Source organism: Cnephaeus nilssonii, assembly GCF_951640355.1.
Source record: "Cnephaeus nilssonii genome assembly, chromosome: 18".
Lineage (NCBI taxonomy): Eukaryota > Metazoa > Chordata > Mammalia > Chiroptera > Vespertilionidae > Cnephaeus > Cnephaeus nilssonii.
Window position 1 is genome coordinate 13,185,829 of NC_137089.1, and position 5,694 is coordinate 13,191,522.

Genomic DNA, 5,694 nt, shown 5'->3' on the forward strand with positions numbered 1-5,694 from the left:
ATGGACTGTGCAGTCCTACAGCTCCTAATCTCTGACCTGCTGTCAGCTCTGGTTCTCAGCCTGGACTGCACACTGGAGTCCCCAGGGGAGCCTAAAGGAACGATGCCAGGCAGTGATACACCGGAGGCCTGAGTGCCGCCAGGGTATTGGAGTTCTAAGTTCCAGGTGATTCTGACGGGCAGCCAAGTGTAGGAACCACTGCTCTGGAGTTCTTTCTCGAGCCTCGTGATCAGTGTGGGAACAGCTGGATGTTGTTTTGTTCAGGAGCTGCTCTTTCCAAATCAAAGCTGGCAAACTTGTAGTGGGCCTGTCTCTGTTTCTCCGTCACACACATGTACACTCACACATACACACACCACGCCCCCCAGGGCCCTGGAGGTTAGACATGTATTGCTGCAAGTTACCAGGCAAATGTGACTCCAGTCCCAGCCTGACCGTATCATAGTGGAAAGATGAGCTCTACATTCCCAAAGAGGACGTAAGACCATGGGCCCATGAGCAAGCAGCAGGCCTATTTCTGGTAAGTGAAGGCAGATATGACACTCTGATTGTAGGTTCAAAAGAGCAAAACAGATCTCGTTGAGATCAGGGAGCAGAAAAGGCCATAATCCAGAGCTGACAGGTGCGAACAAGAGCAGCCCCACCAATCCTCAGGACAGACATCTACAATAATGTGGAGAGCGGCTACAGCGTTTGGAAAGGTTCAAGCCTGGGACTAATGAGAGGGCACGATCCTCTCATGGCAGTCACGTGCAAGTCCCAGCACAATTATGCCCAAAGGCTATAGTTGTAAGCTTGAACCAATGGCCCGAACCTCTGGTCCCATGTGGCTGAGTGATATGGGCTGCAGGAGGTGCAGCAAGTAAACAAAGCTTGATCAGGTGCATGGAATTGAGTAGATTCAAAACCCAGGAGAACGCTGTAAACATCTTGATCACACCCTTACTTTGCCTCGTGGAAACTGGCTATAAAATAGACTCGGCTTGCAGGCCGTGGCGCTGTCGCTAGTTCTCCATCAGAGGACAGCGTCCCACCCAGACCCAGCTTTTTTCTCTTGTCTTTTCTCAATCCTTCACCGCCCCCTCTCAGACTCACCAAACCTGGCTGTGGTGGCGAGGCACACAATAATGCTGACCTTGGGCTAGTCTAGAACCTTAGAAGCTAGGTACATCTACCTTTAAAGTCCCTTCCAAATTAACCGATAATGCAAAGGGATACTGCTGTTATCAATAGTTCTTGATACTTTTTGTAATATTAAAAAACAAGCAATTGTTAAATGCAAAACAAAATTTATTCTGGAAATAAGAATGAGAGCAAATGACCACAAGTGAGAGACATTCTCTCTGACCCAACATTTTTTGAGCACCTATTCTAAGTCACTATGGTAGGTGTTTACAAAGTCAAAAAGGGGCATCTTTTTGTTAGCAAAGATGCCAGAAGGTTGGGGTCAAAGTTTATTCACAAATATTTGCTACCACTGTGTGCTACCAAAAGTTCTTGAAGACTGACCTGCTCCTTCATTTGAGAGAGCTGTACTTTTCACTTGTTTCAGGGTTTCATGCTACAGCCCACCCCGGTCAGTCCAGATCAGTCCGTCCTTTGACTAAACCTCCAGGTCCTGCTCCCCGCTCCTTCATTTAAATGGAAAGGAAGTGGGACAATGGTAAGGTGCACTGAACAGAATAGCAATTTTAAAATTGAATAGAAAACTCAATTTTATTGAGTTTTGAGTGCTGTTTGGTGACCATTTTTCTTATTTTATCTGCCAATCCTATTTTTACCATTCAAGCAAGACTTTGACTAATGAATGTATTGGCTCACCATACTTTTTTTTTTTTTTTCTTTCTGTGATCTCTAAAGCCCAGAACTGATCATAATTCAACTTCATCCCTTTCTAACGAGTATTTGTGAATCCACCACCTCAGTCCCAAACTGATATAACATTAGCAATCTTACATTGACTTTTGTCCTCCTGCTCTAGCCTATTATAATTTTTAATATATTTTTATTTCAGAGAGGAAGGGAGAGGGATAGAAACATCAATGATAAGAGAGAATCATTGATTGGCTGCCTCCTGCACATTGGACCAAGCCCGCAACCCAGGCATGTGCCCTTGACCAGAATCAAACCTGGGACCCTTGGGTCCACAGGCTGATGCTCTATCCACTGAACCAAACCAGTTAGGGCCTAGCCTGTTACAATTTTGACTTGTCATTCAGATTCTTGGGAGAGGAAAAAGAAATTTTATCATGTATACAACTCCCTAAGCAAAAGATTTAATTGTTGAACTTTATAAGGATATCATATGGTATTATGTAGTCTACTGGGGCTTTATAAAAATCAACATTTTAAAAAAATATTTTTATTGATTTCAGAGAGAAAGGGAGAGGGAGATAGAAACATCAACAATGAAAATCATTGATCAGCTGCCTCCTGCACGCCCCACATTGGGGATTGAGCCCACAACCAGGGCTTGTGCCCTGACCAGGAATTGAACCGTGACCTCCTGGTTCACAGGTCAATGCTCAACCATTGAGCCATGCCAGCCGGGCAAAAATCAATATTGTTATTAAAATTCACCCATGTTACCAATTAGGCTGTCGTTGATTCATTTTCACTAATACTGTCACTGGATAAATGTCCATTTTTCTTTCAATGGACATTTGGATTGTCTTTTTTGCTAAAAACAATTCAAACAGTGCAGCTGTGAATACTCATTTCATGCAAGTGTTCTAGGATACACACCCAGGAAAGAATTGCTCAGATGTAGATATAAATGTTCAACTTTACAAGATAATGCCAAATTGTTTTCCAAAGGGGTGTATTAATTTACACTCCCATCAGCAATGTGTAAGACACCTCAGTCCACATCATAGCCAACATTTGGTCTGACAATTTTCAAGTTATACTAATCAATAGGATAAAGTTGTGGAACCGAATTGTGATCTTGGCTTTTGCATTTCCTTGGTTAAGCCTCTTTGTATATTGGTCACATACTTGCTCTATGAAATTGACTGTTCAAAATTGTTACCTTCTTTCATCTCCTTTTCTTGTAATATTTTATGTTATCTTGTTTCAGTTGCTTAGCTTTTCACTTCCAGATATGGTACCTCCTCTCAAACTAAACCAGAGTCATTAATGTGAAAAACCTGTTGTAATAGGTAACCTTTAACCTTAACCTTTTTGCTTGGGAAACAAGATTTGCTGAGCAGATCCACAAATTTTGTTTTGCAAACTGTAGTTTTAGAAATAGCTTTTGGCTTGAAATAAGTCTTGTACACCCATTTTCCCATGCATTGTATATGCTCACCCTACCCGTGCAGATTTCAGCAGTGCAGACACTGAATCATACAGCCCAGGGGATTCCCAAAAATGCTTATTCCTGGGTTCCAATCTAAGAAATTATAATCCTTGAGACCTGGTGCTGGGAACAGGCATTTAAAACAAGTTACCCTCAGATGACCAAAAGCATTAAAAGTGAAAACCATAGCTTGTTCAGATAGCAGAACATAACCTATTCTATCTACACTGAGCCCCTCACTTGCACGTTCAGGGAAGTTGTCTTTTAAGTTCTTTTGATGCCTTTGCACATGCTGTGACCTCCATCTGGATCCCATTCATTCGCCAAATCTTGACTCAAACACAAATCTTCTGAGAAAACCTTCTTAAATATAACAGTGCTGCCCCAAACCAACACCCAGTAACAAAAAATGTAAGCATCTAGTGAAAATATTGGTAGGTTTTGAAGTTCGGGAATTGGAAATTGATTTCATATGGACAAATCTTTAACGTTAGACAAGTGTGGGCTTTCACGAAATGGACTCAAGTAATCAACGGAGTCTCTGCCATCACCAAGGGTATTAGCTCTGCCTAAACATATCCATTCTCTTAACTTGGTTTCTGCTCCAAAAGACACACTTGCTTGTCCAACATGATGGCTGAACATTCTTATAAATTGGTTATGGTAGTAGTACAGGGCAGAGGCAGATGTCTTCCAAATAGTTGGCTTATCAAGTTTTGCTGTTGCAGTAACTTTCAAGTTCTGAAATATGTGGGGGTTGACAGTCACGTGTCTTCAAAGGATCCAAGTGAGCAGCATTAGCAGATTTGGATGTACACAAGCAATATTTTAAGGTCAGTTTTCGAGTTTTTAAAGCACATCTACTGTGATGTTATTGAACACTATTTTGTCATCCAAGAGTACCATCCTTTTTAGAGGACTGTTGTGAAGTTTATTTACTCACCCAGACCCAGAAATACTTTTAGGTCACTAGTCTTTCCAAAGGAGAGCCAGAGTTAACCAAGATTGTGACTGCTATAAGATAACACTCAACGAAAGTATTTCACTGGTGTAATTTCACATTTAGAAAAGATCCAAATCTAGCTATTTTACAAATCCCCAGGATCAGCCACCAACTTTAGATATTTTTCTTCCACTACAGTAATTTCCTATGTGGTATGACAAAATATAATAAAGCTATGAAAGATGTCACCTTTCCCTTACAGGGGGCATGTAAAACTATCTCTGAGCATATAGCATCAGTTAGAAACTCTGTAATATTGCAGGCTCTCATGCAGTGACTCTACTGATATATTTGCATCCAGATAAAGTACTATTCTCCCCTCAAGATGATATAAACCATTTAAATGATGCTGCCACTGCTGGAAAGTCTCCAAACTCCTTGTATCTGCATTCAGTCTGCAAGTTTTTTAAACATCAAAATCCTTATATCTGCATTCAAAGTCTATGACTTTTAAACATCTCACCACAGATAGAATTCTAAGTTATTTAATCAAGGTTACACTCTCAAGGTGAGATATGGCTATAAATGATCTAAGATTGCAGGCTCCAAATTGGCCTTGACTAATTTTAAAATATGCTTTGGGCCGTGGCAGCATTGATTATTTTTCAGGAAAGACAGGAAGGGGAAAAAAATTGAGCCCCTATAGTTAAAGCCACTTGACATACATTTCCATGATCCTTGTAGCACAAAGTAACAGCTATTTTAAAAAGCCAGGGCCATAGGCCAGAACTGCAGAGAAGTCCATCCTTCCAACTGATCCCACTGCTGCTCTACTCTCAAAGCACAACTCTAAAGTGGACATGCATGTATTCCTCAGCAATCCCAATACCACACACACACAAAATATGCTGAATCCTCCAAATTCCTGGAACTACATATCGACAAAAACAGACATGAAGCCTGGATTTGGAACAATTAAATAAATTACAAAAATTTTATTTTTCAAATCCAAGGCAAAAAAAATTCCAGGTTGGAAAGTATTACCACAATTTACTTCAGAATCAAACTAGCTTAGTAGATGACTGACACATATAAATAGGCAAATGTGAGAAGCTTTAGATTTTACTTATACTTCAATGAGATACATCTTCTCAGTCTAGCTAAATTCTCCTAAGCTCTGCATTATTTCATGTCCTTGGCCTGGGAGTCAGGAGAAATTAAAAAAAAAAAAGAGCTGTGAGTGAAAATGCATTGTTGTTCCAAATTCATTAAATCTTTTTTTCCTTGGAAAGACCCGAAGGGCTCCATTGCACTTTTATTTGAATGTAATATTTGGGCCAATTGTCCAAAGGGCTGATAGTTCCCGATTAATCTGAGGTCATAATAAAACAAGCAACAAAACACTATTTGGGATTTCGGTTTCTCCCCCTTATCATCAAGACTCACTGCC